Genomic DNA, 13,512 nt, shown 5'->3' with positions numbered 1-13,512 from the left:
GCAGCTCGCAATCCAGAGGTGATAAAAGGAAAGCAACCTAAATCGTGTCTTTTAAGTTACTCTTTTTCCTATTTTGTTTAAGAAAAAGGCACAGAAGGTATGCCTTAACTTACTACGTTTAAAGTGGTCTTAAAGTCACATCAGACCGATTGGAAATTTGCTGAAGCTTCACCACAGCAGCTCTTTTTTTCCATAAGTGCGTGCAACAAAATCACGATCAATGTATACACGTGCTATTGACCATCATGTGATGTTCCACTCTAATTAGTTTGTGGCTGTGACGATATTACTTCTGCTCTGCAGGCGCATAGGAGTGAGCAGTGAATAAGCTGCCAACGCAGCCTTCATACTTCAGCAAACTAAAAGCGATCCCAATCATAAAGGTAAAGCAGACACAATTAAGAGGTATTCATCCTTCGCCTTTTGTGGTGACGTGGGCAGAGGAAATAGTATAATCTCAAAAGGTGGCGTGAATGTGATTCAGTATCAACACAAAGAGCAAAGTACAACAGTCCAAAATAAAAGGAATGTCCAATTAATTCTCTATAAATATATATATACTCTAATTAAACATACCATCTGCAAGAAATCTTAATAGAACCATTTACAAAATCCACCCCTATGGAAAGGCCAGAGAAAATTGCATTAGGAAGTTGCATTATTCTAGGTGGCGAGCGGTGTTGAGCAAGGGTCATTCAGGAGCTTTTTGCAGTTCTAAGACGATGCTTGAAGAAGAGCAGTCTGTGAGCGCCTCCAGTGTCGATTCGACTCTCGGTTCGATAGTGAAGATGTTGGTGACTGGATGTGCTGGTCAGCACTCAAGTAGGTGTGGATCATGAGGTCCACCAGGGTTGGTTCAATGGTTGAGTAGACAGCAAATACGCTGGTGACTGGATGCACAGTTCAGTTCAAGCAGTTTGATGTGTCGTTCAATGGTTGGGGCTTGAGGATCCACCAGAATCAGTTCAACTGGTGATGTTCTTGAGTTGGGTTGGGTAATGCTAGCTAGCTCTCCAGTGAAATCTCTCACAAAATAATGTCTTCTGTTAGTCCTGCATACATGTTCTAATGTTGGGGAGGCTTATGGTTCCCATGAGATTTAGATGGCCTACGTGGAGTGGAAAGATGTATTGTTTGTTACCATGAAAAGCCATTAGGTTCTCGGGAATTAAAGGGACCATATGGACCAGGCAGCTAAGTTAATGAGGGGCCCCCACCTTTATGAGTTCCTTTCAAATTATATATTTCTGGAATCTATGTTTTAAAATACATATAGAGGGCAAAATATAGTGTTCTGATCTAATAGGAATCAGGCCCGTTTTCTTATTGCCACGCTTCAAAATCAAATTACTCCACTTAGTGTTTTACCTTGGACCGCAGCTCCCCATAAGATCACCCAGATGGTTAGCCTAACGGAAACCCAAGCAAAAGAAACCCATATCAGCAGGTCCAGTCTAATCATTAACTAACTAACAGACCTGCTAGCAAAGTGATTTCACAAATCTATGTAATGAAACCAAAGCTGGAACTCAGCTACTCAGCTGCATGAATATAATGGGCAATGTGAACCAATATTATTATTATTAATTGTATAACAATTTTTACAAATACAGCAAGTGTAAAGCAAACGATTTTCGTCCTCCATTCCTGGTTCCGGCCTCTCAGTCATGAAACTGCTCCAAAACAAGGCTTTTAATGAATGACGCCACTCCTATCACCCATTGTGTTTTTTCTCCACTCGTTAATAAGGACCTCCAGGTCTCCTTGTCATTGATTGAGGAAGAGTTCAGTATTTTCCCCAAATATCTGGCTCTTTCCGCCTGTGTTCCTTGACAAGTTAATAATTAATAATAAGTGTCGCCTGTTTTCTACTTTTTCTGTGTCGTTACAGAACTGGCATTTGTTCAAATTTGTTTGTCCTCTTATTGCCATTATTTTGTTCGTCCTTAACAGGTTCAGATGAAATCGAAGAAATAATCTGCCCAAGGTTTTGTCTGGGAATTTTCCCATGTATCCTGTAACTTCGTTGACTTTCATTGGGACTGCTTGAAAGTTTTTAGTTAAGTTATATGTCTCTGCAGTCTCTAAGACTGTATCCAGTACGTTTCTTTCAACTTCTTTATAATCTTGTTTGGATTTGTTAGAAGGTTCTCCTTGGTAGTGTTCAGGTCTTCTAAGAGTTTGTTGATTTTCACGGCCCAGCTTGTCATCATCTGGTTCTTGCCGCTGTCCATTTCTTTCTTTATTATGTCGAGTGTTTTTGGTCGTAGGTGGAGGATGACCTCTCTGTACAACATCAGTGTATTTCAGGCATTTGTTGAATTTAGCCATGGCAGGCATATTTCACATTTTATGAGAGCCTTCGGAGTTGATTGAGGTAATCCGAGAACTGTTCTCCAAAAATATCCCTCAAATTTCAGCCATGTTTTTTCAGGGATTCTTTTTTTTATATAAGTCTACATTGCCATAACTGAGAAACAAACATAAACATATATTATCCTTCTGAGAACCTCCTCTATTGAATCCAAACACACTATTTGTAGGATTATAAAAAATTATAAAATACAAAATATTTATAGCTTTATAAACAATTATGTTACATATTCATACCACATATCCAGACATCTGTCTAGGCCAGGGAGTTATAGAAATCCACATATGATATTGAATTAAAAAACGATAAGAGCAAAATGATCCCTTACCATTTCCTATTCAGAAAGGTGGATCAGCCTATTGAAATATAGGGGTGTATTAGGTGGGGGACTTGCCTGTTAGGCAAGACAATGGAACAATTTGACTAATCAAAAGTGTGACATAAGCATGGGCATATGACCCATGACCCATGATAGAAGTAGAAACACACAGGAAACTGAAGGATAACACCCGTCCCAATAATTGAGAGCTGTAGTTGGATGTTTTCTGGAAGCATGTCCAGAAGGGAACAGAAGCATATTACCCTATGGCAGACCTGCTTTCTAAGAGGAAGGAGAGTGAGACCAGAAAAGAAGCCAGCTGACTGTTCCCTAAGAACACTTGAGAGCTCTTACTTACTCTGCGCCTTAAAGAATTATGCAATATTAAGTAACAAAAACCTCTCCAAATATAATTGATCATTCCCTTAGGATCTGATAAGTCATTGGTGTGGGACATATCAGGGTGGTATTCACTATGGGGTGGTCATTCCAAATAGAATATCTTCATACTTTGTGTGAAATGCAACAGTGCTTTATCACTATGTTCAATGGTTGTCCCTGGCAAACGAGCAGTTGGTAGGAGACCTATTGTCAATAGAGATGTGCAGTTATCTGCCGGTTGGCTCTAAATTACTCTATATTCCTGTGCACCTGTCTATGAGCAATCTAACATTACCTGTGGCTGAAATGTCTTGACACTGGCTGGTCAGGATTGGGTGAGGGATGTTGGCCTAAAACAACCTCTAACTATGTATAATACAGATAATAGTACAATAACAGCAGCAGACTGGCTTTTGCAACAATGTATGGTTCACCATTGCATAGGCCATCCTAATTGGTTGGCATCTTCTTCCAACCTTGGACATTCGGCTCGTTAGCAGCACGTAAGCAAAACGAAACCCAGGTGCGTGGATCCACGTCAGACAACTGCCCACTTGGCCAATTGGCCTTACCATCTCTCATCAGTTAGTCCCTAAGCCAAGGCCTCTTCTTTGTAGTTGACCTTGCAGACTGTTCTCTTCACCGCAACATTTAAGGGATTGAGGGTACATTGCGATCTTCGTCTGGAGTGTTAGGAATAGGCCTTGTTTTCTGGTCTTGCACCACATGAGAGGAGACCATGATTTCTGCATTCTCTCCTTTTGTTTTGTGCTATTTGATTCAATCATACTGGGTGTTATTACTCTCTTTGGACTCTAGCTACTCGGTTGCTCTGTCTTGCATGTACTTTTTTCATTTCTAATTGTACAATACTTGGCACTTGCAAATGTTTACTCATTTGCCAAATCTAAGAGAAATATGTCTGACGTACATAGCATATGTTCTTTGACTCCTTTTGTACTTTGCAGTTGCTCTCACTGTGACATCCTTGGTCCTTAGCCAAACAAATATTCTTTGTTCTTGAACAATTTTATATTTCGGTGCCTGCCAGCTCTGCAGCCTTGGTCTCTCTCCTTGGGGTTTTTAGTTTACTATTACAGGAAAACGACATCCATCTTCTCAACATGGCTGCTTTACCCATGTTATATTTTCTATTGTAGCAAGCGTATATATTTCTCATCTACCTTGCGTTTCTGTGTATGTACATTTACTGCATCTCTTCTTACTTATCGTCTCAGTATACATCATTTCTTTGTACCCGTATGTTCGTTTACTATGTTACCACAGTTATATCTTCATTCTTTGAGTATTTGCATGTTGTTTCAGTACGTCATTGTGTCTTCTCTTTTTGACGTCACTTTACACCTTTCAGACTTTTCTTATAACTCTTCTATATCTGGTGGTGTCTGCAGACTTCCTTCTACCACTTCAGTTCGAGGGTACATTCGGTACGGTTGTCTGAGCGCAAACCGTCTTGCATATACTCACTGAGGTATTGGGACAATACCAGGTGTCATGCACAGGTCTTTCTTACTGATCTTCCAATATGACAGGGATGAGGGGGCCGGGCTCATACTAGAAGTGAAAAGGAAGTTTAATGCACGTGAACATAGAATGAGATCAGAGAAGGGCTGTGGTGTTACCATCAATGAGTCATAAAACAAATTACTTTGTGATGTGCAATATACAAGCAATGACTACTGCTGAGTGTGTATATATAATAGCATTAGAACATGGTCTTCGATTTGTAGCCCAGGCTTAAGGGTAAAGCTGGTCTAGTTGGTGACTATAAGATTCAGTTAAACTGAGCAAGTCTTACAAGTTATTTCAAAATTATTTGGTTAAAGGGATAGTAGACCCCCTAAGTCAATGTAATAGGTTAAATTTTGGTCGCAGGTCACTGGATTGATGGGAAGCCGGGGAGAACCCATCATATACAGTCAGAACAAAAAGGAAAAAAAAAATCCAGGACAGTGCGCCCAATGAAGTGAAAAACGTATTAAATGATAAATTGGCCCTTAGTTGATGACACGTGTTTCGGCCCTTAATCGGCCTTTTTCAAATCAGGGCTTAGTGCATTCCTTGTATAGTCATAGAATTAGCAACAAATGTAAGATCATAATAATTTAAGTCGCATAGGTATCCAATGCAATACCAAGCGTTTAACAAATGCAATTCAACAAATGAGAAAGACATAAAAAAATTGTCACATGTTCATGTATCAAATCAAAACAAAATTAGTTTGTGCACCAGACAGAAAACTAAGGATTGGCATTGGGAAGGATACAAGGGGATACGTGAAAAACATATTGTCAAGTGATTACAAAAATGTCACCATAAATGAAAATATATGTAAATAAAGTGCAATGCAAACCAAGGGTGGGGGAAAAGAAAAGAGGGAGAAATGAAACAAACAAAAACACAAGACAAGAGAAAAATCTCGTTAGTAACCATAATTCCGATTCTATACTGTCAATTGAAACCTTGTCGCATGTTATAGAGCTTACCCTCTTCGGGAGTTAACCTATTAATCTCAAAAAGTTCTTGGGATTGCATAGACCTCGAAACTGTTTTCATAATGATTTAAAAGAAACAACCATTAATCATAATTGTCTCCTGTATCATGTTAAGTTACTTAATACATAGATCTTGTTTCAAGATAAAGTGAAGAGGTTTATGGGCCTCGCGTTGTTCCAAAACATTAATTAGTAAAACCCATGGTTAATCCTGTATATTCATAGAAAAGTGAAATCTCATGTACGTAGCACGCTTGGCCAAGCATTTCATTGCAGCACGTTAATTGTATTAACGTTCGATCGTGTATGAGCAAGATCACAAATTACAAGGTGTCTTACCCCGTATAAAAGGGTGCCGTCCTAGAGAGCAGAAATAGTGACGAAAATCAGAAAAGTAAAGGGTAGCTCACTTACTAAGTCATACGTCTTGGCTTGGCCTGAAAGTGTAACGCGGGTGGGCGCCCTCTTGGGACTATTTGTTTACAGGTTTCCAAGGTGACGCGTAACTCAATCCGCCGCTACGTGCTGTTGCTAGACAACTGGCACAAGTGTTCCTACAGTGGAAAATTAGCTGAAAAAAATAAATCATTGGTTTTATTAAGATGTGATCTACTATTTGCGTGCATCTAAATTAATAAAATTAAATTGTTAAGTAACTAGTAGGCTTGTTCCAAAAAACGGAAAATTATCTGAAAGATAATATCAATTTGTTTGATTATGATAGAATCATAAGTGAGGGTACAACTAACAACCACCATACGGAAGCCATAAATGACAAAAATGCAAAATCGGGTGATTCTCAGCTGTTGCGAATGATCCTCGTTCAGATCGTTACCCAGGTAACCACCTAATAAAAATAAAACATGAAAAGAAAAATTGCGACATAGTTAACCTGCCATATTCTTGACTGTTATAAAAATCCTAATGTATATGATAGATTAGGTCCATCCCTATGTACAATTCAGCACATCACTCATACTATTCGGTCTAAACATGGAAACTTGCATAATGTACTTGGAATATGTTATAGGAATGACGCCATTTCCGTGTCTAAGTTTAAACCCAACATGGTTCTGTTAAAGTGACAGATAAGTCTAGCCTCTGCTTGGCGTAGTGCTAGGACTCTGTCCCCGCCTCTTTTACTCATTTGGACCTGTTGTAGCCCCACAAATTTAATTGGAGCTTTGTCATCCCATTGATGATTTTTCTGCCAGTGCACCGATAGAGGCAGAGTCAGGTCCTGACTTCCAATTTTACTTAAATTTTCATGGATCCTGGTCCTTAGTTCTCTTTTGGTACTACCAATATAAAACTTGTTACAGATACAAATAATCACATATATGACAAACTTTGATCTACAATTTAACGTCTGTTTAATCCTGAACTGTTTTCCGTTAGGGCCCTTTAGTTCTTTAATCTTGTCCCCTGCATAGGGACACATCGTACAAAAACCACATTTGTGGAAACATGGCTCATTCTTAGTGAGCCAGGTAACTGGTTTCTCCTTGTGTGGATCTGTTAACAGTGACAGGCAAATGATTGTTTGCAGCTGACTGGCCTTCTTAAAGATGATTGTAGGTCTATCATCTATGAATTTCTTTAAATGTTCATCTAAGTGCAATAAATGCCAATGTTTCTGTAAGGTCTTCCTACTCAGTTGATGATCTTTATTGAACTGTGTTATAAACATTAGCTTCATCTGCTTTGCCTCTGATGTGTCCTTGGCAATTAGCGTATCAGTTTGTCGAAGATTCCTAGTTTTCTCAAACGCTTTTTGTAGACATTTGTTAGGATAGCCTCTTTTCTTAAATCGATTCCTCAAGAATTGACACTCTTGTTGAAACTTATAATCATCTTGACAGTTTCTCCTTGCTCGGATGTATTCTCCAAGGGGAATATTATGGATTGTTGAGCGTTGATGACAACTCTACGTGTGCAATATTGAATTGACTTATGTCGGTTTTCGAAACGTCCAGGTTTCTAGATGGTCATTCTGTACATCTATGGTGAGATCCAAAAAGTTTATTTGATTACAATTTTGTTCACCAGTGAATTCTGCTTCAAATTGATTCTGGTTGAGTCTGTTGGTAAATTCCCAAAATGAAGTTTCTGATCCTTCCCAGATCACAAAGATATCGTCTATATATCTGGTCCAAAGTTTGACTTTTTCATTGAATGCTGGATCCTGATATACTGTATATTCTTCCAACATCCCCATGAAGATCTTTGCTAGTGCAGGGGCAATTCCATTCCTAACATTATACTCAGACGTAGACCAAATATGAGGTCAGACTCTAGCCGGGCTTTGTACTGTTATCCTGTGTTTTCTACACCGAATGGCATGGGACATTCCACTTACAAGAAAATTGCCTGTTAAATGCACAAGTGGATGACCCACACCCTATGTCATTTGTAATCATGCTATAGTGAATTTTCAACTATATGTCTGTTTACCACAATGTACACCATGTATTGTCATGTATATATAAAAACTTAAATTCTTTGCAAATTGAAAAAAAGCATCAGCTAACTAATAATTAAAAGCTGAAATTCTGATACGAATTTGAGATATGTGTTTGTCAGCAGCAAGCATGTTGTTTTCAACAATGGTTTCTCAATTTGCATGGGCACCCAAAAGGGTCTAAAAACCAGTGTGCACTAGATTCGCTTTTTTCACTCCTTAAGATTCATAGAGGGTAGGACAACCCCCTTGTTATAGCTTCTTCAGCCCTCCAGTCCTCCCCGCCTCAGGGCAACCTCTTTTTGTTTTACTGTGTCATGATATAGCGCTTGCTATAATAGAGGCCTATAAATCATAGTTGTGTCTCTAGAGGTTCCCTTTCTGTACCTCCCCTATTCAGATTGGGCACACACATCTCCTAGTCCTAGAGTTCCAGTCCCGCACTCCGCTCCTTCACTCATCGTGCTTCCTCCTTTTCCTGACTAAAAACCTTCCACCCACTTCTACTCGATCACCATGGAGCAAACATTCAGTTTTTCAGAAACAGAAATCAATGACATCATACAGGGCCCATCCATGTTCAACATGGAAGGGACCCAACAGCACTTAGCATCGACAGCTACATGAGAAGATCTTCTAAACCTCAAGAAACGCTGTTTCAGAACCAAGGTGCACGGACATTTTCTCAGAAAATACCTCCGCGTAAATATGATCCCCCTCGGGCTCATAATACGGAACGAACCAGCTTTATTTTTGGATGATCAAGAATACCTCCAGGGATTCAGCAAAATAGCAACTAAATGCAGCCGAGACCTCACGGCCCTCACAATCACCACTGCACAGAGAATACATTCCCATATTCTCAAAGATCTCAAGACGGAAGAAACAAAATTTCTCACTGATGAAACTCTAACCAATGCACGCGAAAAACTTAAAGAAATCGACAAAGAACTAGACACCGTCATGCCTCAACCCTTGAAAAAAAGCATAAAAAACTAGCGAAGGACATTAAGAATTTCAAGATAGAATACACCTACCCGTACCTTGCTGCTGATTACAAAGATATCAAGGATAAAGAACGTATGGCAAAACAAGGTGGAACTTCAAGAAACAGACGCAGGGGTGTGTCTTTCTCCGATACCTCTAGTTCTGAGTCCTCAACTGGCGACCAATCACAGGCCAGAGGGCGTCAAGCCAACTTTGTCCAAAATCAACCATTCTTGCAACCTCCCATCATGCCTTTTTTAGGCCAGGGGGGCCCCAGAGGAGGGTACTGGGGCCCACCCCATCCTCCTCAATTTCCCCCAATGGGGTTACCCGAACAGACGCCGCAGGAGCAATCGGAGGCGCTAACTACGACCCCCATCTTTAATCTCTCCGGCTCTCTACTGTCAAAAGATGAAAACTCATTATTAGCAAAAGGATTATCTTTCGTGCCCACCAACCACACCGATTGGTTTAAACTGGACCTTGAACTCACCAATTTTTTACGCAACATCAGGAGAAAGGCCTATTTTCTCGACAAAGACATCCCGACTGGACCCGAGGACACCGGCCTAAGACCAAAATCAGACTTTCAACCAAGAGACTCTGAGACACCTGCTTCCATTTTATCTTTCGAGAAATGTATCCGGCAAGAAATTGGAAAATTGCAGTCCACTACGGACCATCACAGGCAGAACCTGACCTCAGGAGAAAGAAAAGCCCTCGCTACTCCAGGGGCCAAAAAACACTTGTGATCAAACCAGCCGACAAGGGAGGCGGCATCGTCATACAAAACATCACCCAGTACAATACTATGGTGATGTCCCTCCTCAACGAGGAAGGCAACTACAAGAAATTGAAAAAGGACCCCACATCAGAAATAAGACACAAGATCCAAGAAACAACAGGATACGCAAGGGAACACAACTGGATCACCGATAAGGAAGAGGCCTTTCTTAACACGGAAGGGAGAACCCCTGTCCTCTACGCCCTTCCCAAAATCCATAAGGACAGCCACACACCCCCTGGTAGACCCATCGTATTGGGCTGCGGTTCTATTCTTGAATCCATTGGAACATTTATTGATTATTTTCTCAAACCCCTGAGCCAACAGACTCCAACTTACCTGAGAGGGACAATGGATACAATTACCAAGTTCGAAAACCAGCCATTCCACCCTTCAGAAGATCTTCTTGTATCGCTAGACATAAAATGCCTTTACACTTCAATCCCGCAACAACAAGCACTGAAATGTATCAGACAGCATTTGACACAGCACATGACACAGAGACGGGTGCCCATTAACTTCATCATCGAACTTCTGGTAATAGCACTCACCAACAACTTTTTTGAGTATAACAACACCTTCTTTCTTCAAACATGTGGGACCACCATGGGTGCAGTATTTGCCCCCAGCATGGCCATCATTTTTATGTCCGAATTTGAACTGACACATGTCCTTAACATGACGAACCCCTACCTTGACTCTGTCACTTTATGGTTTCGGTACATTGATGACATTATCTTCCTCTGGAAAGGGGAAGACAACACCCTGATGGAATTTTTTCAATGGCTAAACCTACGTACCACAGAAATTCAATTCACCATAAACAAGAGTAACCAGAAGATGAACTTCCTGGACCTTACCATAATACCTAAGAATAACAGACTTGAATACTCAATTTTCAATAAAACCACGGACCGCAACACGGTCCTGCATTACAGCAGCCATCACCCCAAGAGCCTACGAGATAATCACCCGTATGGACAGTTTTTAAGGATCCACCGCAACTGCACCCAAATGGATGATTTTCAAAAACATTCCACTGATCTACAGCAAAAACGGATGTCAAGAGGATACCCTAAGAAACTTATAAAAAACACCCAGAAAAGAGGAAGATACACACCGAGAGAGGCCCTTTTGACACCCAAAGAGCACACTGCCACTCCTGAGAACATTCTGACCTGTGTCACCACCTTCTGCCCCACCACCTCCAAACTCAAATCCCTCATCAAAAAATTCTGGCCCCTCGTTCAACTCAATCTTCCAGAAGAACCCAAACCACGCATGGCACTCAGGAGGTCCAAAAACCTCAAAGAATTTCTCACCAGTGCCAAATCCTACAAAACCCTGGGTCGCTCCACGCTTTGGGACATGAGAGAGATCACTGGACATCACCCGTGTGGTCAATGCACAGGGTGTAGACAAACCAAGAAACTCAATTCTTTTATGATTTAGGGAAAAGAGTGGAAAATCAGACACTTTTCCAACTGCAAATCTACCAACGTCATCTATGTGATTCAATGCCCTTGCGGCCTTTGGTATGTAGGCCAAACTTCAAGACCTGTTCATAAACGCATCAGCAAACACAGATCAAGGATACGTTGCAAAACCCTAACTGCTCCTCTGGTTCACCATTTCATTGAATTTCATCATGATCCAGACTCCTTTTTCTAGTGGGTGGTGGACAAATTCCAGAATAAAACCAACATTGCTAACGCCCTGAATTTCAAAGAAGCATGGTGGATGCATAAACTTAAATCCACCACCACTGGCCTCAACGAGTCCTTACCGGGACCATTCAATATCTAGATTTTCCGTCGATTACACAACTGAGTCCCCTCTTGTGGAGCTCTTTTGAAAACCATCAGCCAGATTTTGGCCCTCCTGCTGATTTCGAGCACCCTCGACCCACGACGCTACCCTACATTTTGCTCATATTCAACCCTTCGGGTCCCCTTCCCTGAATCTGAGACCCAGTCACATGTTTTGTTTCTGCAACCCAGCCCTACCACCTAGAACCACCCCCCCTTGTGTGTCTAGCACACACACCATATGTCCGGCACGCACATATGGTACCAAGCATGCTAGCAACTATGCAATTACGTACTTTATGGTACAGTAATTACCATGTCAGTTGCCGTGGATACATCCTTTTGTGCTTCTTTCATATCACTTTTGACTCTGCAAATGTGCTGTGATACAATTCTTCCATCATGTGCTACAACCTAAGTATCTGTACCCAATAGGGACCAACGTTCAATATGCTTTGGGTCACTGATACATGTTCTCTTGTCCCTATATTTGTTGCCTAACTCCTGCATTATCATTATCGCTTGATGAGACCCATATCCAATCGTCATCACAATTATGCTGTAAGTTCCGCGCCTGCCATGGATCATGGTGCGCCTTGTATTTATGTCAAAACAATTTGTTGTTCTGTTCACATACAGTTGCAATGATGTAATTGCAGACCCTGCAAACTTCCGCTCCTACCATGTTACATGGTTTGCTTTGTATGTATGTCAAAACAATTTTTAACTTGTGCCGTCCACATATAGCTGCAATGTTGTTGCAGATCATTCCGGTGTACACACATTTCAACTCTGGTGTACATCCACTCAAGGCACTTCTCCCTCGACAGTGACACATTTCTCACGCTTATCCCCATGCAGAGTGCACTGACCTTGTGGATTCCCCCTTTTTCATTACGGACCAGCTTATCCCACGGGCCGCCCACTCCTTGCTGCTTACAAGACCTCCATTCACGTTCCGATGGAGGTCCCATAGAAGCAAGCCACTATCCACCTGAGCCTGCTCACCAATGCCGTGACCACAACGAGACACTACTCCCGCACGCATGCGCAGTACGGTCCTGCACGACAGCGCATATACACAGCTCTTTCTTTCAGAGCAAGCACAGGCACCATTCCGAGACGCCGGTCCTGCTCCAGCTCGCCTTGACTCATTGCAGGTATGCCGCCCTTCCTCTTCTGAATGCCGGATGGCATCCCCATCTATCCTTTTGACAGCGTTCTGTCTCTAATGCCAGGTTCTCCATTCACAAATCCTTCTGCCTTATTCCTACATATTTTTTTAACAGGGCAAGCCAGAGGAGATTCACTCCTGAGCCACCGAGCCCTGATGACTTCTCTCCTGGCTCACTTTGCTTCAGCCCTCCTCCAGTATTGGGCCCTATTTTCCAGCTAGCTCCAGGTACTTTTATATACACCTCCACTTTAGTGACTGGACATGCTCAGTCACCCTGCTTCATTATGTCTCCACAGCCACTAATTTACAAACACCCCCCACCCTTTCTCTTGTTTTTCCTTTTTCTTCCCTTTCCTTTTCTTCCCCCTCTTTTCCCTTCCCCCCTCACCCTTTTCTCCCTTCCCCCCTTTTTTCCCTTTCCCTACTTTTCCCCTTCCCCCCCATCCCAACACCCCCCCTTTTCTGTGCATCCCAGGTTCGTCACACTCAGACTTCCATCGGACCTCGCACTCAGTACCAGGGATTTCCTTCTTGTCTCCCACGGGCCACCTGCCTACATCACGGCCGCTCCTACAACCTACGCCCACACAGGCTACCCCTGTTTCTCCATTTGCCCTATGATGAAACCCCCTGTGTTGATCTGCTCCCACCCGAAGCATGGCCAGTGGTGAGTGGGGTCTGACTCTGGAACCCTTCAGGAGATGT

The sequence above is a fragment of the Ambystoma mexicanum genome, chromosome 2q (assembly GCF_040938575.1).
Source record: "Ambystoma mexicanum isolate Mex_15411 chromosome 2q, UKY_AmexF1_1, whole genome shotgun sequence".
Lineage (NCBI taxonomy): Eukaryota > Metazoa > Chordata > Amphibia > Caudata > Ambystomatidae > Ambystoma > Ambystoma mexicanum.
This window is presented reverse-complemented; position numbering follows the sequence as displayed.